This window comes from Pongo abelii, chromosome Y, assembly GCF_028885655.2.
Source record: "Pongo abelii isolate AG06213 chromosome Y, NHGRI_mPonAbe1-v2.0_pri, whole genome shotgun sequence".
In the NCBI taxonomy this organism is placed as follows: Eukaryota; Metazoa; Chordata; class Mammalia; order Primates; family Hominidae; genus Pongo; species Pongo abelii.
In genome coordinates this window covers 44,914,478-44,940,177 of record NC_072009.2, presented here as the reverse complement: position 1 = coordinate 44,940,177, position 25,700 = coordinate 44,914,478, and the positions used below count along the sequence as shown (strand labels likewise).

Below are 25,700 nucleotides of genomic sequence, written 5' to 3'. Positions count from 1 at the left end.
CAGCTCGCACTCCATGGGCTGCAGGCACTGTCCAACCAGTCCCTATGAGATGAACGGTGTACCTCAGTTGGAAATGCAGGAATCCCTCACCTTCTGTGTCGATCTCCCTGGGAGCTGCAGTCTGGAGCTGTTTTTCTTCAGCCATCTTGCCAGCAATTCCCCCTCTCCTCTTTTTTTTTTTTTTTTCCTATGGTGAAGAAGCCATTAACTGGAAATGTAAAACTATGCAAATTCTAGAAGAAAGTACAGAAAGAAATTTATGTGATCTCAGTTTTTGTCATAAGCTTTAACAAATGACACCAAAGCTGATCAGTAATGGTAAAAAAAAATTAATAATTTTAGTTTTCTTATATTAATACTTTGTACTCTGAGCAAAATCTTGTTCAGGAAATAGAAAGATAAGCAACAGACTGAAAAGAAATATCTGCAAAATACAGATCTAATCAAGAACTTGCACTGAAAATACACAAATCTTGAAACTGAAAAATAAGATATATTACCCAATTAACAATGAGTAAAGAGCTGAACACACCAATGAAAATACACTGATAGAAAGCAAACAAAAAGATGCTCAAACTCATATATCTTTAAGGGACTGAAAATTACAACAGTGAGATAGCATGGCCCATCTATATTTGCTGGAATGGCTAAACCACTTTTAAAACATGACAAATGATTTGTTGGAGGGAAAACAGGAATTCATTCATTGCTTGTGGAATGCACAATGGTAGAGAAAAAAAGAACTCACATTCTCAAATTAATCTGAAAGCCTGTTTCTCACCTCTACCATACACAGAAGGAGCTATCTGGTCTACCTTTCGATGACAGACTCGAGATTCAATGTAATCTGTGCATCTGTCAGCAGCAGTTGGGATCCAGGCAGAAACTGATGGGCCCCACAATCAAAGTCATCTAAGAACTTTTTAATAAAGAGTGACTTATTCAGTGTACTCACAAAAGATGGCAGAGTTCCTATGGATAGTAGCAAGACCGCACTCTTAGCACTCCTTGGGAATGGAGAATTAAAGGAGGGAGAAATTATCAGCAATGGAGAGAGGCGGATGGTGCAGAGAACTTGAAAGATGTCATTGCAGGAATTATGACATCACTTGGCCTTGAGAAAAAGCAGCAAGTCCAGCGCTACTGTATGTGTAGGCTGGTGTCCCCACTGGCCAAACCCAATCAGCAGGTAGAGGGCAAAAAATGTCTTGATACCACCTAGAGGTAGGTTAGCAGAGTTTAATCCAGAAATTGTAATTTTATAAATCTTCCCAATCTAAGCCTGCCCTTACAAGGACAAAGCATAGTTTTATAATACCGATGCAGTATGAATCACTAAAACATGCAAGCCATGCACAGTGGATTGCACTTGTAATCCCGGCAATTTGTGAGGTCGAGGCTAGTGGATCATTTTGGCCAAAAGATTGAGACCAGCTTGGCCAATATGGTGAAACCCTGTCTCTATTAAGTACACAAAAATATGCTGGGTGTGGGTGGTGCATTCCTGTAGTCTGAGCTACTTGGGAGGCAAAGGCAGGAGAATTGCTTGAACCTAGCAGGTGGACATATGGTTTAAGAGATGTATGTTTTCATTTTTATTCTCTTCCAATTTTTCTTCTTTTAGTAGTAAATAATCACTCATCTCTTGAACATTTTCATTCAGCATATATTTGTTTTGTTATTGCCAAAGACTGCTTTGACAGACATTAAGTCAACCTGAAATTTAAAAAGGAAATTTTACAATTGAATGATGACTTCATAGTGCTGCAAAAGTAAAAGCTTGCAGGCTCCTTTAGGCATAATGTCACAATTTAACTAAGGTCACTAAACAGATGCCTGAATCTCTGCAAAAATGGCCAAACTGCAGTAACAGAAATTGTCTTCTGCCCTAAAATTGGGGCAGAGGAAGTTTTATGGACCACATCGCATGAAGCAGGTCCTTCTAAGATTATCACCCCATTTTTCAGAAGCAGCGAAGAACCTAACAACAATCACTCATAATAGCAATATAGCTTTGTTTTAAATATGAAAAGGTAAGGTAAAAATGGCCAGGCATGGTGGGTCCCGCCTGTAACTCCAGCACTTTGGGAAGCCAAGATGAGAGGATTGCTTGAACTCAGAAGTTACAGAACACCATGTACAACATGGAAAAACCCCATCTCTACTAAAAATACAGCAGGGCACTACTGAGGCTCAGACATGTAATCTCAGCAGACTGTGAGACCATGATGGGTAGATCACTTGAGGTCAAAAATTTGAGACCCGCGTAGCCAACATGTTGAAACCCCATCTCTACTAAAACAACAAATATTAGTTGGGCATGGCAGCAGGTGTCTGTAATACCAACTACCCAGGAGGCTGAAGCAAGAGAATCATCTGAACCCCAAGGCAGTGGTTGCAGTGAGCCCAGTTCACATCATTACACTCAAGCTTGGGTAACAGACTGAGACTCCATCTTAAAAAATAAAAAAGAAAGAAAGTAAAAAAAGAAATACATCATTTGCTTGGTGTGGTGGGGCATGGCTATAATCCCAGCTTTTTGGGAGGTGAAGACACAAGAATTGCTTATGCCTGGGAGGTGATGATTGCAGTGAGCTGAGATCACACCAGTGCACTCTAGGCTGAATGACAGAATGAGACTGAGTCTCAAAAACCAAAGAACAAACAAAAATAACATTTTGCGTAGTGCTTTTCTTTTCTTAGCATACTATATCTCATATTTGCATATGAAGGCCTACAAAGTTCTCATGTAAGTTGAACTTGCAAAATAAACTTTATATTTAAAATGTTTTAAGTGCCTAAAGTTCCAGCTTCTTCTTCAGACAGCAAGCACAAGAATAAACAGAAAACTAAGGAAACAATGGGGTGTGATAAATGCAATGCATTTCGTTTTAATCTGTGAGATAACACTGTAACGACAGACATTTTTAGCTGCTGCTGATGGAAAGAGAGAAAAAGGTTGATGTAGTAACAGACCGATAATAATATTGGCCACCTGCTATGAACTAGGCTCACTGAATTCCCTCAACAACCCTATAGTGTGGAAAATATCCTAGAGTTTACAGCTGAGGAATATGCAGTCAAAGGACCTGCCCAAAGGCACACAAGAAATTAGATGCACAAATAGGATGCAAGAAGGACTCTAAGAATCAAAGCAGTATCTACACTTTCCTATATGGTGTTGATTGAAGTTAAGAACTATTGAATTAACTTTAGTCATCCCCTTCTTTGCCATAGAAATGGCAGTTTAAACATCAAGAGGAAGACTTTGGATAAATTATGTATGACTAGAATTTTATATATTGTCTAAAATCTATTTCAAAAAATATGCTGAACAATGACCTCAAGTTCTTACATAAAATTTACAGATTCATTGAGTTCCTCCTTTTTGAATTAGTAACTGTGTTCTCCTCTTGCAAGTAAACAGGTTTTCCTGAAAGAAAGAGCCCTTTAAACACCATAATGTTTTCCTAGTGAATACCAAAGCTATGTAATATCTATGGCCAGTATGTCAGACCTAATGACCATTATTTTATATTGTGAAATAGCCTGTGTAGGGGACAAAACTTTCACAGGCAAGTAAGAAATAAGCCCTGTTACCTAACAGGTGATGTGAAGCTATAACTGTCATCTATGTGTTGAAATTCCACCATCTACACATGCTAATCAGAGAGACTTTAACTTCCTTGAAGTTGAAGATCTATTTGTTACTATATTGCAAAAGATAATATAGTTACTGTATTGTAGGTATTATTGTGTCATTTTCATTGTATTTAACTTGAATCTATGTAGATGTATTATCAAAGCATAATTTGTTACATAGATGATGGTACTAATGTATAAAAGAAGTGTAAGTCTCCACAAGATAGTAATAAAAGGGGAAGCCACACACTGGGTGTCTGGACAACATCAAATAACCACCCTTGGTATACTCCCAACAGTCTAATTGAAAAGTCCACCAAAACGTCACCTCTCATTACAGGCAATTTCCTAGGATTATATTGAAATATAAAATATCTGAAGACTGAGAAATCACTCACCTTCCAGTCTCAAGGGCAATATATACAAGATTTCAGGAGGTTATATATACAGTAAAAATATTATAAATAAAGAAATACATTAGAAGCCAACAAAATAAGAAGCTATGTCACAGGAGACAGAGAAGTTAAAATTTTTCTAGGTGAAAAAGAATGTATCTCAAGGGTAAAAGTAATAGGTATCAGAGGCAATAAGTTGCTGCCAACTTCTTGATAATTACAGATTTATCAAAATATATTCAAATAAAGTTTAATAAAATATACAGAAAAAAATCACTGGCCTTTCTGATTATATAAAATATTAAAGATAATTCTTTCTCAAAAGTCAGTGAAAACAATTTTTTTTTAATTTTTACATAATTAAAATTACAAAAAAAATGAACTATTGAAGAGACAATGAAGTGTAGTGTATTTTTTTTTAGAATATAAAACAGACCCAAACTGGGAAGCTAATAACCTGTATCACAACTGAAAACTACAGCTTCTTACCCCATCCAAACATTACTTTTATTCTTCCTTTTATCTTCAATCAGTCCATTAGTTCTAATGATGCGGTCATCCGTTAGTTCAAGTTGCTACCTGAGAATCAGAATGATTAAATATAAGTTTCTGAGTTATCTTTCCAGAAAGATGAATATCAATATACGAGCTTATCTATGGTACAAGTGCACCTGAGGGCACTGAACACGACATTGTGTGAACATCAAAGTCCCTCAGTAGTAAAGCCAGGGACATGAATGTCAAACATAAAATGTCCAGTAAAATCCTGCCTTGATATTGTAAAGCATAATCATACAAAATGGAGGGTTGTGTTGTCATCAGGTTACTGAAAGCATCACTTCCCAGTTGGTGTCAACTGACCCGAAAAGTGAGGAAGAAAATTAAAGTTACACAGCACACAACAGACTCAATCCCAAATGATAATTAGCCACTTTCAACCCACCTGTACTATCTGCCCACCTGTACTATCTGCCCAGCCCAAACAAACGTAAGGAATTTTGTGCCCAGGGACCAAGCACAGTCCGGGGAAGCAGGTGCTAAGAGCATTATATCTGAATTAGCGATACCCAAAGGCACATTTTCACAGTTTTACTCTTCTTTTCCTGCTTTTATAAGCTGTCTTTTGATTCCAAAAGGATGAAGAAACACTCCTGTTGTGAACAGTCCCCAGACTCCAACTCTTGCCAAAGTCATACGAGAATTCCCAATGCCAGAAAGACACCACGCAGGCCATGGAAGCTGTCACAATGATACCAAATAGTTCACTAGCTCCACAACTCTATAAAATTAACAAACGTACTTTAATACATGTATTCCTAAAAATTCAGTAACTACAGAAACTTCGTTAGCTATTTTAACATAGAAACCGACAAAAAAATTGGGTAAAATACATCATTTTCACATGTAAAAAATAAAGTTTCTCATGGTTAGTAGTAACATGTACCAGAGGCAATAAGCTGCTGCCAACTTCTTGACAACTACAGATTTATCAAAATATATTGAGAATATATTGGGAATTCAGAATCTATAAAAAAACTATTCAATTTTTAAAAAATATAACTTGTTTATAGAATAACCTCAAGAAACCTTTGCAAGTTCTGTGTAATGGAGTATCAATGATCAATTATAAGGAAGGCAATAAAAAGAGGCCAATAAATTGCCCAGAACACTTGAGTTGAGTCATTTCCTCCTGACACATTAACAGCAAATATTAACTGAGCATGTTTTATGTGTAAGATGCTTTTGAATGCACTGAAAATTTACCACATGAACATAGTGTCTTAGCACAGGGGTATTACTTACTGATACACAAGGTCAAAGTAAAGAAAAGCCAAAGTAACCATACTTGTGCATGTTTCCCTTTCCCTATCAATTACATAGTTAATTTTAGCTCTTTTCTTTTGATTCTGGCTTTGCAGAATCATCAAGGAATACAAGGCACATGTTCACTGACAAACAGTCAGACCACTAAGTTTAATTTATACATTGTTAGATATCCCCATCTTTGTGGCAGTATGAGTGGGGCAGAGGAAAAGCAATGATAATTCAAACTTTACAGCTTATCAACTATGCAACCTGAGCAAGTCACAACGTAGCGTGAAATTTAAAGCAAATCACAACCCTCGATACATGTTTGAGAAGCCATGAGTAAGAACAACAGAGGATGTGCTTTTCTATACCTTATCTTTTAAAAACGACCCTAACTCAAATGCAGGAAAGTATTGGCTATTGATAAACATATGTATTTTTTCAAACACTAAAGTTTGCATAAGATGTTAATCAGAGACTACTTCCGTAGCTTTTGTTATGTTTCTACCAAAGAAATTTAAACATATTACTTCCACAAATGTGCCAAGCAATTACTTAAGAAGTTTGTTCTTCAGCTTTCAGTCATAGGTCCCCTCAAGACACTTTGTATTCTGTTTCCGTCTCCTAAATCCTCAGTCATGCTTTTATGTTTTTCTTCCTGGAGTTTCTGGGTTCTGAAATCAGTAAAAAACATAAAGTAAATAAACTATAAAAGCTGAGTTAACAAATTTAGGAAAAACATCACATGACATGTTTTTAGTTCAACCAACTAAAACTGCTACATGACAGTTACTACTGGGAAGTAGAAGAAAACAGCCAGAAGTCCTCAGTGTATTTTATGAACTGACCTAGTTGCAGTGTGTTGAAACTAGCAGAAGCAGGGGGCTGTGACATATGAGTGAGAAGAGTGGGAGGGTCTCTTACTGAGGGGAGTGGGAGAGTCTCAAGGAAGAAGTGGTTTCTCATAGAAGATAATTAACACTTAAACAATAGTTAAATGTGATAAATGGTCCAAATCAATGCTGGGATGAAAGAATGATACTATTAGTTACAAAGTAATAAAACTGCACTTATGGGCTGGGAGCTGTGTGGCTCATGCCTGTAATCCCAGCACTTTGGGAGGCCAAGGCAGGTGGATCACCTAATGATAGGAGTTCAAGAACAGCCTGGACAACAGGGTGAAACCCCATCTTTACTAAAAATACAAAATTAGCCAGGCACGTTGTCACATGCCTATAATCCCAGCTACTCAAGAGACTGAGGAAGGAGAATCGCTTGAACTCGGGAGGCAGATTTCGCAGTGAAGTGAGATTGCACCATTGCACTCAGCAACAATACCAAATCTCCATCTCGAAAAAAAAGTGTACTTATGTATCTGAATCTTTTATAATGCTGTTTGTAACTCTGGAATTTAATTAATAATCTCATAGATATTTAAGGTACAATATTTGTTTTTCTTGCTTAATCATCTATCAGCTTTAGCTAAGTTTGGTGGCCTTCAACTATAATCCTAGCTTTGCAGAATGCTGAGGCAAGAGAATCACTTGAGCCCAAGAGTATCAGACCAGCCTGGACAACACAGCAAGACTCTGTCTCTTAAAACCAAAACAACAACACCACCACCACCACCAACAACAAAACTTACAAAGAAAACAAACAGAAAAAAACCAAACAAACAACAATTCATTGAATACTCATCAAGTTCCCAAAGAGAGGGCAACAGATAGATGGGTCATTCAGGGCTTTCAAGTGCTTAAGAATAAAATGATCTTCATAGTGAGACTTCAAATCACCAATTGTACCAATTCCCAAGCCAGGGAGGTGGATTCACAGTGATGAGATCCAGCCATCCTCAGAAGTACTGCAAAACACTGACTAGTCTAAGAACAGTTGAAGGCTCCAGGTATCAGCTCCCTCTGCTGGTTATCGGGAAAGCCATGAAGAGGTAAACTACATTGAATTTAGTACATATGCTGAAAGAATAGAAAAGAAGTAGAGTAAATGAGGGTAAAAAAAGTGACACGCTCTCTCTGCCCAAATGTTGTTTCTCTTTTTTTTCTCTCTCTCTTGATTAATTTACCTTTTCATTATTGCCAAAATGAGAGTAAGGTACACAGCTAGCTGAAATAAAAAAATCAAACCTATAGAAGTGAGAAAACAACATTAAATAAAATGGAGACTAATTCTTTAATGAGCTAAAATTCCTAAAGTATCTATGGGTGTCAATTAACAGCACATTCCCAATGGAAAAGAAGGCTTCTTGTGCAAAATATAGACAAGTGAGCTTGCTGTCAATCCCAGGTAATATATGAAGGATGAAACATTTGTGAGCACTTAGAAAAAGTGAATAGCATTGAGAAATAGTTTCATCCAATACAAGTCAAGTCAAACCACTATACTTCCTTTTTTTTGCACACAGAGCTGGTAAAAGCCGCAGGCCTAGATATTTGAAATCCAGCTCTAATACATAAACACACAAAACTATCAAACCTGGAGGACTGAAGTTAATTTTAAAACATATGACCTGTTCAAGTATTAACAGCTTCTCCAAATTTTCTGTTTGATGTTACTGCAGCCTGGTGATAGCATCTAATTCTGCCTGTCATCTTAATGTTCAATATTTCAAAAGCACAGCCGTAGTGTTTGTTTCTCTTAATGTGTAACTTCTAATGCTGTGTGATATCACCTTTATAAAAAAGAATTCCACCTGGCAATAAACATTAGAACACTTGCACATATATTTAGTAATTCTTTTTAATCTCTTCATTCTGAATGTCCAAAATAATCATGCATACATACAATCCAAAATCTTCAACTCTCTGTTTCAGCTCTGCTTTTCCTTCTCTTAGCAAATCCATATCTTTTAGTAAAAGAAGGCTTTGAGCATGAATTTTCTTCTTTCAGTCGGTAAAACGCATTAATTTTGGCCGGCTGTGGTGGCTTATACTTGTAATCTCAGCATTTTGGGAGGCTGAGGCAGGTAGGTCACAACATCAGGAGTTTAAAATCAGCCTGGCCCAGATGGTAAAACCCCATCTCTACTAAAAATACAAAACTTAGCTGGGTGTGGTGGTGGGTGCCTATAATCCCAGCTACTCAAGAGGTTGAGGAAGGGAATTGCTTCAACTTGACAGGCGGAATTTGCAGTGAGCTGAGATTATGCCACCGCACTCCACTGGGTGACAGAGCAAGATCTGTCTCAAAACAAAAGGCATTAAGTTTTAGGCAGCAAGTTAATGAAAACATAACAAATTTAAATAAATATAGTGCTTCCTAAATTCCAAAAACCAATGTACAGAAATTGAGAATAACAATTTTACCTTCAAATTATTCCAACTCAGCTGGGCATGCTGATTCACTCCTGTAATCCTAGCCCTTTGCGAGGCCAAAACAGGCTGATCACCTGAGGTCAAAATTTGAGACTAGCCTGGCCAATATCGTGAAACCACACCTCTACGGAAATTCCAAAAATTAACTGGGTACAGTGGTGGGCACCTCTAATCCCAGCTACTTGGGAGGCTGAAACAGAAGAATCACTTGAAACTGGAAGGAAGAGGTTGCAGTGGCCACAGTAGTGCCATTGCACTCCAGCCTGGGCAAAAGATTAAAACTACTTCTCAAAACAAAACAAAACAAAAATCCACTTCAGTGTATTCCTCAACTATCTATTCCAGCTGCATAAATATTTACTCTCTCAATTTCTGTTAAACTACATTTCCATATATTTTAACACCCCTTGTGTAATTTATGCTACTTAATTAACATCTTGCAATCCCTTGTGTAATTTTTTGGGGGGACTGGATTCTGCTCTGTTGCCCAGGTTTGGGTCCAGTGTTGTGATCTCGGATAACTGCAACCTCTACCTCCCAGACACGGATCCTCTTATCTCAGCCTTCTAGGTAGCTGAGACTACAAACACGCACCACCAAGTTCAGCTAATTTTTTTGTAGGGATGGTGTTGTGCCATGCTGCCCAGGCTGGTGTTCAAATGAGATCACTGCTGGTACCGCTGGGTACCATTTCTACCGCTGGGCTCAAAGGAGATCACCATCTCAGCCCCTCAAAGTGCTAAAACTACAGGCATGAGCCACCATGCCTGGCCACCTTAACTAAAATTTGGTAAGTTTTTCAGGGAAAAAAATAAATAAAATATACATTTAGAAATAAAACTCCAAAAGAATAAAATCCCCATCATTTTTTGTGGTGGTGCTGTCTGAGTGTTTTAGTTCATGAGTCATTGTGACTCAGGTTAGCAAGCTCATATGAACTTGTAAATGAACGAGCCAACCTTCCACTTATGTCTTCACAGAGCAAAAATTTACTAAATACATATCATATATCAAGCAGCATACTGGTAACCGGATATAAAGATGTAGACAGATACAGTCCTCCTCTCTGAAGACCTCACAGTATAGTCAGGGAGAAGCAATCAAACTAAGATAGGATAATTTTATAACTGAGGTAAATTATGACTGCATGTAGGAATGCGACATAAATGAGTTGCTCAGTGGGAGTCAGAGAAGGCATCACAACAGTGACATCCAAGCTGGGCCTTGAATGACACTATGGTTTTATCAAGGAGAGAAGGAGATTGATATTCCAGGTGAGGAAACACAGTCAAGCTGGGTTTTATGAGAATGACAATCTTCCTCAAAGCCTTCAGATACTCACATTTGAATAAACAGAATTCTAGTCAGTCATCTATCTTGAAGATGAAGTTATTAGTCTAAACACAATGTAATCATCTCAAAGATCTATGCATCCAACATTCAATTTTATAGCTGAAGAAAGCCCTATTTCCAGAAATGCTATAGAAAATTTTAGAGTGGGTGCCCTTAGCATTAAACAGCTATGTCTCACTGAGAAGCTCCAAGGAAGAGTGGGCACTAGGGGGAATCTTTCCTACTTTTAACATCTAGCAGCAACTGTTTTAGATGTATGTTTGAAATACTGCTGTAAATACTGTCACGTCTAAGGCACACACTTAGAAAAGGAATAAGATATCTTAAAGGAGAAGCCAACATAAACTCCCTGTAACTCCTCATCCTCTTCAAATCCTTTGCAGTTATTTTCCCAGTGATGAGATCAAATGGCCACATGGATGACCCTTGGGGCCCTGGTGACTCCTTCGCCCCAGGGATCTTTACCCTTGCACATTTTCATGTCTCCATCCAATGGCAGCATACTGCCTTTGATTTCCTTTCTCCACCTGAAACCTCACTCTGCAAATCTGCACTCCTGGACGATCTTTATTCTTCCACCTACCAGTCTCTCCAGATCTAGTTCTTGATCACTGAGACTACCGCTCAAACCTCCCTTTCCCCCTAGGTTACCAGCCACTTGCCCTCTTCTCTGCTTACTTTTACTACACAGAATCTCCAACTGAACAAGCTGCATTTCTCAAGGAAAATGAATTATGCTCTGCAAAGCTCCACTTCCTGTGCATCTCCATCTTTCCACCCTCACTGAAAGGGGCAGCAGAAAGAGACCCTTAAAATTCCTCCCCAGAGGTAGAACAGAAAACTCACCTACAAACATGTGGTTTTGTCTCTCTCAATTCCAGGTTACCCAAACTACAACTGGGCCATCAGTACAGGTAATCAGTGCACTCTCCTTTAAAGAGCTGTTCTTACCTTATCCATATGAGCTACTCTGTACCTCCAAGTTGCTTCTGAAATCCTTAATCTATCTCCTTAATTTGCCCGAGAAGATGAAGCTTTTTATAGCTGAAGCAAGCCCTATTTCCAGAAATGCTATAGAAAATTTTAGAGTGAGTGGAACTATGTTTCTCATAATTCCAACTTGACTGGTCACCTCTTCAATTCTTGTCTCTCCACCAGCCTCAAAGGACACAAATTTGTGTATCCTTCTCAAGGTCCATCGTTCTTTTTATTTACTTATTTATTTTTTGCACTCTTGGCCAAAGTCCCTACTGCTCTTCAGGGGCCTTGTTCCATCAATTGAAACATCTCATTCCTGGATCTTGAGTAAATCCAGTAACAGCTGTAGAAAATAGCCACCCAGTAAAAATTTTTCTAAATACCACCTCTTGGTGCTTTTGATTTCTTTCAAGGATACTCTTTTCTCAAAGAATGAAGGCTTCAGATTCTGCTTGACAAGCTTTCTCAAAATAACTTCAGAACATAGCTAATTCCTTCTCATACTCTTATCACTTCCATGAAAAATTCAACTGCAAATTTATTACAAAAAATAAAAGCGCCAGTCATTATACTATAAGAACAGTAACAGATTCTCCCTTTACAGCTAGGCTCCACACTAATGCTCTGTCCAAATGTATTATATTTATTTAATCTATAGTTTTATATCATTTACTGTATTTGTAGAACTCAATCCAAAGTCATAAACAAATCTCATCAGACAAAAATGATATGCACAACACTGAAGCACTCCATTTTTTATTAAAAGTTCCAAGTATTTTTTAACATACCTAAGATTAAATCTTTAGGTGACAAACAAGAACATGACTCTTGTTAACTGCAACAAGATACAGATTACCTTTTGACACATTTCTGCCAGAAGTTGGTTTTCTATTTCCCTCTTATATTCATTTAGCTTTGTTTCTAAAGACTCAAACTTTATATGCTGAGAATAAGCATCTGCCAATTGATCATTAATAAGCTGAAGGTTGTCAGCTATTAAAAAGTAACACATAAAATTAGGACACAGAAGTATGATCAGGTATGTAAGAGGCCAGATTTCTGGTTCAAAAGTAAAGAGTATACTTAGGGGAAAGCATATGTGTCATCAATTTACTTTGAAATACAAAAAAAAAAAGTAAGATAGATGAATAGATGGACAGATAAAAATGATGAAGCATATATAACACAAATGTAATAGTGAAATTTAGGTGAGAGGTATGTAAGTGTTGACTAGAATTGTTTCAAGTTTTCTATATATTGAAAACGCTCAGGCATTTACCAACATCCACCACACCCAGCTAATTTATTTATTTATTTATTTATTTAGTCATTTATTTTGTAGAGACAGGGTCTTCCTGTGTTGCCTGCCCAGGCTGATCTCAAACTCATGGCCTCAAGTGATCCTCCTGCCTGGGCTGGGATCGCAAGAATGATCAGCTTTGCCTGGTAATAGCTTTTAAGAATAAATCTTCGAAAAGTCCTTTCCAAGCATGATACAAAACCTGGAAGCAATAAGGAGAAATATTCATCAATCTCACTACATAAAATTTAAAAATTTACATATGGCATAAAATAAAGAAAAATAATATACTCAAAAAATAGTTGCAATAATATGGAGGCATAAGCAGAACTAAAGTTATGAAATTGTAATATCGTTAAAGAGCTCTTACAAATCAGTTAAAACAAAAGAAAACAAAACGGAAAAATGTGGAAAAAAATGGACAGATTGCAGAAAAAATAACATGTCAAACAAAGATAAGCAAGATTATCAGATGTTGAGTAAACATGAACAGAATCATAAACGCAAATTAATAAAGCAAAGAAACCATTATTTTCCCTATAACACCATTAAGATTAAACTTTTGATAATGCTAGTGTTGGGAATGGAGTGGAAGTATAGCTGTGCTCATTCACTTGGGAGAGGAATGTGTCAGTGCTTATATATATTCAAAATGCAAGTGTCTTTTAATCTACTCATTCCAATTCTATGAATTCACACAGCTGTACTTTTATAAGCGCACACAGCGTGCACACTGCATATTGGTTGCCTCTATTGGAAAAAAGCACACAATAAGACAACTAAATCTCCATTAATAGGGGGTTAAATATTTACTTTAAAAATAATTAGTCTCAATATACTGCTACAGATAGATATATTGGTTGATAGAAAAAGCAAATTGCCAAAAGGATCTATAATATAATTTTATTTGATTATGTGTTTTAATTAGAAATACATAGAGTTTTAAACTCAGACAATTCTACAAAAATAACCAAGAAACAAAATTATTAAAATTCTAATTATCAGTGGAGAGTCAGATTAGACATGGGCACAAATTGCTAGTTTGCTTTCACTTTATATCCTTCCGAATAATCTGAAACTTTGTTTTAAACGAGAAGCATGAATTATTTTTTAAATTTTTGGTTTCTTGAAACTAAAACCATTAGTCAGCTCAGCACCTTATCCCCATCCCTATCCTCTTCAGTGAGGGCATTACAGTTAGATTGTTTTGACAAAGTCTGCATTCTATCCAGGGATTAGCAGACCAACAATGGCAAACATTAATGTTTATTCTTGGTGATGTAAAGCTTTATGGGTTTGACACTGGGTCTTTTCATTCTCTTAACAGTGTCTTCCACAGAGATGTTTTAATTTCAATTAAGTCTAACTTATCTATGTTTTTCTTTTATATATCTTGCTTTTGGTGTTATATCACATCATGAAATTCAGGATCACATAGACTTTCTCTTGTTTTTATTTGGAAATTTTATAGTTTTGCAATTTACATTTAGATCTATGGTTCATTTTCATGCACATGAATATTCAATTGTTTCAGAGCCACATATCCAAAAGACTATCTTTCCTCTATTGAATTGCCTTTGCACCATTGTTAAAAAAATTAATTGACAATATTTGTGTGAATCTATTTCTGGATTCTCTGTGTCTGTTCCCATTGATGTATGTGTCTATTCTTTTGCCAATTATAGATAAGAATTTTAACTTTCAGAAAGCAAAGCGTCAATGTCCAAATTTTCTTTCTTCATCGAAATTTTGTGCATTTCATTGTCTGCGTATCTTTGGCTGCCAAACAAAATATTAAGATTGGGAAGAACGGGTGACTAGAATCTAGGAGGAAAGTACTGTTAGTATTCAACAGCTTAGCATCCCCTGAGGGTAGATATACTAAAATAGGATAAGATCACAGGTCTCTGACTCAGGGGGCAGAAAACCGTTAAGTACAATATATCTTCCTATAAGTTTTCTGTTGTTTAATTAGAAGCCATCACTCTTTAAAATAATTTTAATTTACCAGAAGTTATTTTATTGTTAGCTAAAGGTTCTATCCAAATTTTGGCACTAGTATGACTAGCACTACTCATCATTTTTCTGACTCCCAGAAATTTTACTGGGATGCTAGGTAAAGCTGGTAAGGGTTGTCACCCAGATATCTTTCTGAATGAGATGCATTTAAAGAGACTCTGTAAAGATGGAAAAACTATTTTTAAAGATAATGTAATATAGTAAATGTATCGATTCTTTCATGTTGGGGGGCTCAGTCAGTCTGGTGGGAAAAAATATTAAACATAGTTAGAGTAATAGCCACAAACCATCTTGGAAGGCCAGAGAGTTTGCATAACCTCAGTAATAGATATGGTTGAAGGTGACTTTCTTTACCTTTAGTTAAATAAATTAAAGTACTGACAAAGGAATGTGGGGAAGTTATCTAGCTAGCTTGTTTACTCATGTGGTCTGAAGACTAACCTTTGAGGTACCATGGGTGCTTAAGTGCTTAGGGAAGTCCGCAATGTCAATTTTGCCCCAGTGATGTTGACTCAAGTCTTTGTCAATTAATCTTTACTGATAAGTGTGAATTTCACTTGCTGGTCAGGGCCACAGTTGCCACTGTTCACAAAACTCTACTGGAGTCTGTAAGTGGCTCAGACACTCAGCTTCAGCTGGACTGGCAAAGCAGAATATGTATGTTTCAGTGTACTTTATTCATCCGTTGTGGGTTCAGGGGTCTGCAAGGGACAGACCCCCAAATTTGGTGCCACAGCGTGAGAAGTGTTACCACAGTTCCTCCTTCCTTCCTTCCTTCCTTTCTCTCTCTCTCTTCTTCTTCTTCTTTCTTTCCTTGGTGGGGAGTAAAATGGCACCTAGCTAAGTTACCCAGGCTGGAGTGCAGTCATGTGATCTGAGCTCACTGCAAACTTCCCCTCCTGGGTTGAAGTGATTATCTTGCCTCAGCCTCCAGAGTAGCTGGGATAAAAGGCACTTGCCACCATGCCTCACAAATTTTTGAATTTTTAGTAGAGATAGGGTTTCCCTGTGTTTACCATGCTGATTTCTAACTCCAGACCTTCAGTGATCCTCCTGCTTCTGCCTCCCAAAGTCCTGAGATTACAAGCATGAGGCAGTTGTCCTGGCCCACAGATTGTTCTGTAATATCTCCTTTTCTTTTGAAGTAAAAATTAAGCAATAGATACTACCTATATACCTTAGAATCATGTTGTTCATTTTGGTAGTCACTAAGCACATGTAGCTAATTAAATGTAAACTAAAAATTGAGTTATTCAGTTACACTAGCTACCATTCAGTTGCTCAATAGCCGCATGAGACTAGCAGCTACCACATTAAAAAGTATAGATAAAGACATTTCCACCATCACAAAGAGTTACAGTGGATGGTGCTTATATATAACAAAAGTTATATTACACATTACTAAACACATATTTTCTTCTTTAATGACATATTAACACATTTAATACTCTATCAATTGTACTTGAGAGGCATACCTAGTATACAAAGACACTTGGCCTAAAAGTCAGCTTTTTGAAGATTTTTTTTTTTTAGAAATATTCCCAATAGTGGATATTTTTACAAACAGTATCTTTCAGTGTGTCTGTAGGGCCATTGATACTGTGTGAAGTTTTCTTATTTGACTATCTGAAAGTTATTACAAAAATGAAAATATGGGAATAATGACCTACAGAACAGGTGAACTATTGTTTAAAAAAGTAAGATATGGTCAGCAAGGAAAAACATGTAATTTAAATCTAATTAAATTTCTTACTCTTCTCCCTCAAAATTAGCTTTATTATTTTATAAGGAAAAATACATAGAAAAATCTTGCTATAGCTTACAAATATGTAGGCTCCTATATTTTTGATTTTCTTTATCAAATCCTGAGACCTGTTAAAAGAAAATATTTTACCTTTATAAAGCTATTCAGTTATAATTAACAAACCAAAGCAGAGTATATAAACTAAGTAATCATACCAGTGATTTCTAGAAACTGGAAGTAGGCTGAATTTTATTGAGTGCAATCAATCCTGCATAGTAAATACCTTAAGAAAATAAAAGGTTACTAATTAGACATAGTTTTATGGCAGTGTTTAAATGATACATTATAATATATTTATGAATAAGAGATTAAGAAACTTCCTTCAGAAAAAATAAGATTACAACTATGCTAACAAAGCAAAATACAAGCTCTTTCTTACACTGTTAGATAAATTACAAAAACATTGAGTTAAAATAATAAAATATCTTTCTTGATCACGTAATTAATCTCTAAGTGTTTTACATCAAATGTTATTCAATTACAATTTTTTAAAAGTAGTGTTTAAAAATGTAAATAAACTAAATTTTCACTGTCCTTGCAATCATGACTACAGTGCACTTAAAATTCTGTTAAACAGACATTTTGGGCAAGTATTTATATATATTTCTGCTATAGTATATATGAATAATTATGTCTACTCTAAGAACACGAATATGTTTTCAACTGAATTTCCTTTAAAGAAAATATTTTACATTGGTATTTTATGTTAGTAGAAACCATTAAGTTGTTTGAGTGGGATTAATTCCTATTGTAAGAATTATACAGTTGCTAAGTACACAATAAGTAGGAGTATATAATTATTAGAAAGTTAGAGAAAGATACATCAAAAAAGAATTCCAGACAAGGTACAGTGTCTCATAGTTGTAATTACAGCACTTGGGCAGACTAAGAGGGCAGATGACATGAGCTCAGGATTGAAAACAACACTGCCCACCAAGAGTAACCCAGACTCTATAAAAAAAAAAAATAATCAGCAGAATGTGGTGGTGTGTGCCAGTAATCTCAGCTGCTTGAAAGGTTGCAGTTAGCATAATTGCTTGAACCCAGGAGGGGCAGATGTTTCAGTAAGCTGAGATTATGCCAATGCCCTTCAGACTTGGTAACAGAGTGAGACCCTACTTCTAAAAAATAAATATGTAAATAAATACATTCATAAGGCCGATAAGTAAAATTTGGTTGTGTATGAAGAAACTCAGCGTATTTAAAATTTGAATTCAAATACTGCACTAAGGCTACGCATTGTGGCTCACATATGTAATCTCAGCATTTTGGAGGCTGAGGCAAATGGATCACTTGAGATGTGGAGTTCGAGACAAACCTGGCCAACACAGTGAAACCCCGCCTCTACTAGAAATACAAAAATTAGCCAGGTTCTTGGGCAAGCACCTGTAATCCCAGATACTTTGGACGCTGAGGCTGGAGAATCGCTGGAACTCAGGAGGTGAAGTTTGCAGCCTGGAATCATGACACTGCACTCCAGGATGAGCAACAGAGTAATACTCCATATCAAATAAAATAATTATAATACTAAGCTTCTTGTGTCCTTAAAACTTTGGAATATGAAACTCTTAGATAACTATAGACAACCTAAAGAAAGTAAAAGCATATACACACCACCAAGAGTGAAATTTAATGTAAACTATAGACTTTGGCAATAATGACTTGTCCCGGAAGGTTTATCAATTCTAGCAAATGTACCACTTTGATGAACGATGTTGACAGTGGGAAAGACGGTGCATGTGTAGGAGCAGTGGGTGTATAGGAATTCTTTGTACTTCTCCATCAACCTAGCCGTGAACTAAAACCTGCATTAAAAAACAGTCTACACACACACACACACACACACACGCACATTCACAGGGAAAGTTTGCTTCATCTACCTTTAAAATAATAAACTGGGACAAATGTTTAACCATAATGGTGAAGAAATATAGTTAAAATAATTAGAAATGTACTAAAAAATAAAATGACAGTCACTTTATTATTTGGAAACTTTAAAGATTTTTAAGGATTACATCACTTAAGTTATTTGATTCAACTCTCCACAGTCTGGTTCCTCATCTGTAACACACGAAACATCTGTTGTGTGTCTATCACAGTGCCAAATTCAGAGCAGACATTCAACAGATTGGCAGAGTCTTATCAAACAACATGGAAAATAGATAAATCAATTTGAGCTCTTAAACATTTAGAGATTGTAGATCGCAATTTTACAAAAGACTAAATGTGATACCAATAAATTAAGTTCAAATTTAGTAATCACTTGTTACATAACAAATGTATTGTGTGCAGATACAATGGAAATTCAAAGAGAAATGAGAAGTGGACCTAGTATAAAAGCAATTGTCTATAATGCAGCATGTTACAGTCAGCTGAAAAAAAAACTGTTAATAAAAAGTTCAAAAACAGAAAAGGAAATACATTATCTTTTCTTTTGCTAAACAAATTTCTGGAAAGAAAACAGAAAGTGAAGACTCATAGCCATATCTTTGTTAGCGTTCAGCCACTAAAGAGTTAGGGGTTCCTAGTAACAGGGAGTTCCCTTGCACTGAAATGGACTGAGGGTGCAATTCTTCATTCAATACAGGGTGCATCAACTCATGAATTAGGTGGTTTTGAATTTGTGTCTTGCAAGGGAGGAAGAAAGAAAGAAAGAAAACAATTAAGGAAGGAAGGAAGGAATGAAGGATAGAAGAAGGAATTAAGGGAGGGAGGGAGAAAGGGAGGAAAGGAGAAAGGAAGAAAGGAAGGAAGAAATGAAAGAAGGAAGGAAGGAAGTCAAACAAGGTAAAATAATTTCAGTAGGATTGTCTCAGTAGAGATATACACAGATGTGTTACATTCATTGGAAAACTTCCTTTTATTTCCATAATGTTTCTAGATCCATAGCCAGAAATTAGGAATCTTCCCCTACACAAGTCTTACCCCATGACACAAGAAGGTCAGTGTGTTCTACAAAAATGTTTCTTTCCTCAGCTTCCAAGTGAAATTGGTGATTAGCCAGACCCATTTGCAGACTCTTAACTTCACTTCCCTAGAAGTCCATTTCAGCAGCTTATGCTTGGGATATGAAGTATAGGAAAAAATTCTGCCAGTTCATCGCACCTCTGTGGACTGTTGCAAAATATAACCAAAATATTTAACAACAAGGGACTGCTATGTATGTCACAAAAATATCCAAAGATAAGACTGTTGCCCACTAAAAATGAGGATTTCAAGAAACTTTTAAGGAAACAGAGAAATGCTCACACCATATAACTTAAATTTAAAAAGGATATATGCACAGGATATATCTACATATTTTAGATGTAAAATATGCTTATGAAATGCATATTGCAATGAAAACACATTGAGCTAATCCTATTCCTAGCTGTTAATCCAAATATAAAGTATACTAACAAATATTTGCTGCTCAAATGAAATATTCAGGCATATCAATATAGTTTAAAGATGAAAGTGTTAATTCCCCGATTAGACTATTAAAACAGAACACTAGTTTTTTCTATATGTCACCAATGTCCCACATCAAAACGCATTACAAACCCACTTGTTAGTTTAGGAAACTGTAGGCCAGATTTATAAAAGAGGCCTATTCTTACTAAAATGTGTTCATTATATAAATGCTTTCTGCTCCTATCTTATTGGCAGCTCAATTAATTATTTGAACATTCTCCTTTAAGTTGACTCAAATGCAACATTTTCTCAATGGTTTCAAAGAGATTGTAATATTTCAGGGCAGAGTTTTGAAACCCAAACATTGGATGAATATAAATGTGAACTACCTATTACAGGTTAGACTTCTAAAACTTATGGAACAGATAAACCTAAATCCGATAGTTTGAGTGTGCCCAGTACACCCACATGCATCAACTTTTGGTGTAGCTTTTTGCGCAGCTCATCTTGACTCAACAGACATGGGGAGCAAGTTGGATTAGAAGACAAAATGGTTACAGATTACTTCGGGGGTAGAGGGGAGGTGAACGACTGAAAAACAACGTGAGATTACAGCCGTCACATCGCATCCTGCTCCTCTTGGGGACCTACTTAGTACAGTCTTCTTGGTCTGAAGATACATGGCACATGCATTGGTTGCCTAGCACCGGCCAGAATCTCCACCCACATCTCGAGGGAGCACATCCAGGGTATCCAAAAATCTGCCCCCGGGGAACTCGGCTGAAGCAGCGGGGTGCCGGTCTTCACAGCGGGACTGAGATTGCGTTTCCCTGCTTGGCCTGTCGCTTCAGGTAGAGGATGGAGTGAGTCGAAACACGCATTTTGGATCCCTGTGGGACTTCACTGGCCCTGCCTGACGGCGCAGGTTGGTGCTGTATCTCCACTCCTCCCTCGGGTAGCCCAATCAGATCTACCACGCCCTGACCGGCTCATCCATTCACTGAGAACTTCCAGCTGCAAGTTTCTGCCCTCTTGGGGTCTTTGCTTTGGTGGTTAACAGTCAAATATTCAATTGACCCAGGGTTTCTTAATGGAGCCACTGTTGCCTTTTGGAGCCAGCAGATTCTTTGTTTTGGGAGGCTGTCGTGTGCTTTGTAGATTTAGCTGTATCCTTGGTCTCTATTTTGTCAATAGTATCTTCTCTTCCAAGCGAGACAACCAAAAGGGTCCCCAGACATTGCCGGATTACCTCTTGGAAGCAAGATGGCTCAGGGTCGGGACCCACGAGCTAAATGTTTTTCAGTAGCCACCATTGTGTATTGTGAGGAAAGGCGAGCCTGACCTCATGATGCTTACATGTAATTAAAAAGAAAAGGAGCCAACCCTCTCAGAAGCAATAATGAACATGTTACAGCCAGATAATTGAGCAAGAGCTCAGATATATATATATATATACTCATATATATGTATATATATAAATAAGTAAAGTAATAAAAAGTAATAAAGTAATAAATAAATAAAGTAATAAAAGTAATAAAATAAAGTAATAAAAAACAAACAAACAAAAAAAAACAAAAATCCAGGACCTTCTGGGGTCAGTAAGGAATCTACCCTGAGTCCAGAGTTGTATGTTGGGAATATAAGCCTGAAAAGGTATCTAAGTCCTGTGAGGATAAAATTTGATCAGTTTCAGCTTTGTACACAGCAATGAAGAAGTGTAAAACGAATTTTCATGACTGGCTGTGAGAAACTTAAAGTCTTTAAGAGGCAGTATGAGTGACAGGACTTCTTAGGAAGTGGAGAACCTGTAGGTTTTTGGTGGAAATAATTGAGGAGGAGAGACTTAGTTGGATTTTAAAAAATAGGTAGGGGTTGCGGGCAGTATCAGGGAGAACATTCCAGGCAAGACAAGAGAAATAATAGTAGCTCTGAAGTGGATACAGACAAAGTGGATTTCGGGAAGAAAAAAAAAAATAAACGACTAAACTCTAGTGGAGGTGGAACAATAGGGCTGAGAAAAGACATGACCCAATGTGGGAGTCTGCTTTGAATACCAGTACATGTTCCTGTAGTTGAGACGCATCCAGGCTTTAGAATGGGATAATGAAATGATGAAAGCAGTGTTCTAAAAATAGGTTGATAGCTTTTAAATGTTGTTAGGTAGTATCACCAGTCCACTGTATAAAAAGTAATAATAATCTGCCAGGCATGGTGGCTCATGCCTGTAATCCCAGCACTTTGGGAGGCCGAGGCTCAAGGATCACCTGAGGTCAGGAGTTCCAGACAAGCCTGGCTAACATGGTGAAACCTGGTTTTCACTAACAACACAAAAAATTAGCGAGGTGTGGTGGCGTACATCTGTAATCCAAGCTCTCTGGGAGTCTGAAGCTGAAGAATCACTTGATCTGGGAAAGCGCAGGTTGCAGTTAGTGAGATCGTGCCATTGCACTCTAGCATGGGCAAGAACAGCAAACAAGCAAATAAAAAGATTGTGTCTGAAGACCCCACTCCCACTTTTGATCACACGGTTGAATATATGAATACAATTAGATAAAATGTTCTTCAAAAACTAGCATAACTTCTCCCAAAGGTGAGATAATTGCTTATAATATTAATAGAAAAATGTCACATTAGAGACCTATCAACAGTGTTCAAACTGCCCCTCCTTATTGCAATAGACATGTACCATGCCAGATCAGTGACCCCAGGTCTATGGGATGACTGAAAACACTGCTGTTGGCAGGAATGAACAGTTTTTCCAGAAGCTCTTCTATAGAGTCTCTACAGAGGCCAGCTACAAAAAGGGATGTGTTTGGAACGAGAGTCCGTGAGTTTTATTGTGCATTTTCCTGCAAATTAAACTAAGGGCAGGGACTTCCAAGTTCATTAAGCATCCTCTCACTCTGACACTGGTGGTGTTCTAGCCACCCATTAGATTGTAGTTTTCAGTGACTTCAAATGAGCAGCCCTGGGCTTGACCTATGTGATGGTTTGGAATAAGTCTGTCGAGTTCAGCCTCATGTAGGCACTGCACTTCCCGAAATCCATAGGAGACAAGGATAATTGATCACAGCATTCTTTCCTACATTCTTTTCTACACAGCATTCTTCCCCTTTTCTTTCCACACTTAGTCTCAGAAAATTTCTCAGCCCCAGTTCATGGCAGTCAATACCAGTTGATTAGATTTCACTCATGAGAGGAAACTCATTTGGCAACCTTTTCCATTAGACAGCTTATTGTATTTAAAGATAGTACTATGCCAAACCCTGTTCCCCTTCCACCCCAAAAAGGTCATCTCAGCACCATTTAAACACCCTCAGTTCCTTCAGTTGCTTTTGTCTTCTTTCCAGAGCTTTCCCTAGCATAAGTCTTGCCCTCCCCTCACCTATAACACACACAGGTCAGAGTTATGGATTAATTTACAATAGATTTCCAGAAATGAGTTTCTTCCACAAAGATGATATGATTCCCAGAACTCACTGTCTTCCCCTAAGAGGGCATGAACATTCTCCCCGATCTTGCTCTTAATACCAGCTAGAACTGCATTAGCTTTTTGACCAAACTCTCAGACTTTTACATCTTACAGAGCTTGCAGTAAGTTAACACTTTACTTGATGTAGGTGAACTCTTCTTAATCTAGGTTTCCCTTGTCCTATGGTTGTACAGTTGATTTCTAATCCAAAGTACAGGGCTTTCTTTCCTATTCGCTTAACTTCTATCTTGTTAATTTCACCCAACTTCCTTAGCCACAGAGATCATTTTGAATCCTAACTTCTGCCTTCTAATGAATTCTAATAATAAACCCTTGGTGTTATTTTTGAATGTGATAAGTTGTCTTCATTCAAGTTATTGATTTAATTGCTGAGGTAGACTAAGTTACGATCAACCTCAAAGCCTGATTATATATATATGTGTGTTTGTGTGTGTGTGTGTGTGTGTGTGTGTTTGTGTCATACTTCCACTCACTGGAGGCCTTTTAGCCTTTTGATTCTAGACTCACTGACGTCTGGTCCCATGCTCATGTTGATTAGTAGTTAGTGTATGTAGACTCCTTAAATTTAAGGTATTGAGAGATCTCGTCATATCACCAAGTTGATTTCTTTAGACTTCTCCCTGTCAAAGACCAGGTTGCCCTACCTATCAGAGACAGCTGTTGTTTCCATCACAAATAAGGATCCTGGCTCTCTCTCAGCCAACAAGCCCAGTTTCTTGTTATGCAGGATTTCTTCATAGGTAACTTAAAAAACTCCAGTAACTTCTCACAAAGTTGCTGTCGACGACCTGAACATAAACTTCATCATGGAGCCTCTGAAACCCCTGAGACATCGGCATGGGAAGTTTCAGAAGGCTCCTTGCACTGTTGAGTCTACTTAGCACTGAAATCTTGCCATGTCTGTCATTCCTGCATTTCAATATTGTCTATGCTGCAGGCCGTGCCACTACCCTCCAGTACCATTCTGCAAGCATTGAACACTTGCTGAGTACCAATTTCTGTATTAGTGGTGGGGATACACAGTGGAGAGGAACCACCCCTTTCTCACACTCTCATTTCCATATTGCTGCAGATATCTTCACCTTGATGCCTCATTGCCTCTATGCAACAACTTATCTACAGTGCTTTGAAATGTATGCCCCTGGCAGATGAACTCCCTTTGTCCCCAGTCTCTTAAGAGAATGTGCCTTCTACTCATTTGCTGACACTTCCTGGAGTTTCCTTCCTTTTCTCTCATATCTGCAGGTTTTTCTGGCTTTGGCTTATGTTAGTTTCCTACTGCCACTGTAACAAATTAATAAAAATTTAGTGATTTAATAGAAGATAAGTGTATCATCTTACACTTCTGTAGCATAAGAGTGCAACACAGGTACTTGTTGGGCTACAATCTAAGTGTGCACAGGACTGTGTTCCTCTTGGATGCTCTAGAGGAGAATTTGTTTCCTTGCACTTTCTAGCTTCTACGGGCCTCCTGTATTCCTTAGCTATATCCCCATCCTCTGTTTTCAAAGCCATCAACATCACATTGTTTTTCCATTCTTCTGTGACTTCCCCCTGACTTTCCTCTTTTGCTTTCATCTTCTACATTTAAGGCCATTTTAATGGCATTGATCAAGCTGGATGATCCTGGGCAATCTTCCTATCTGAAGGTCAACTGATGAGCAACTTTAATTTATCTTTGCCATGAACCCTAACGTACTCACAGGTTTTGCAGATTGGGATCAGGGCATCTTAGAAGAGAGGCCACATACTGTTTGTTCCCCTCAGCTAGACATTTGGAAACTATCCCAGGTTCTCTTTTTGCCCTCAATTTCCCAATGTAATCTATCATCTAATTCTGAGTAGCCACCTCCTCAGGGTCTCTGGGACAAATGTTCCTTGGAGATTCTTCAAAGGCCCCTATTTAAAGCAATAAAAAAATCGAGCAGACCATGAATACACACTAATACCAATGCAGATATGTCGGTCATGACAGTTGCTTTATTTGCATTATATATTGGAATTCTAAATAATAGTCGTTTTGTGGGTGAAGGGAAGGTGGATGATGTCACAGAAATTTTATACAACAAGTTGAAATTGGGCTGAGCATGGTAGCTCATGACTCTAATCTCAGCACTTTGAGAGGCTGAGGTCTGCAGATCACTTGGGGCCAGGAATTAAAGACCAGCTGTGGCAATATAGTGAA

At 37.4% G+C, this 25,700-nt stretch overlaps 1 pseudogene; it reads right to left on the bottom strand.

Moving 5' to 3' along the window:
• Positions 1-811: 811 nt before the first annotated feature.
• On the bottom strand, positions 812-25,093 carry LOC129053274 (centriole and centriolar satellite protein OFD1-like; annotated as a pseudogene).
• Between the last annotated feature and the right edge of the window lie 607 nt (positions 25,094-25,700).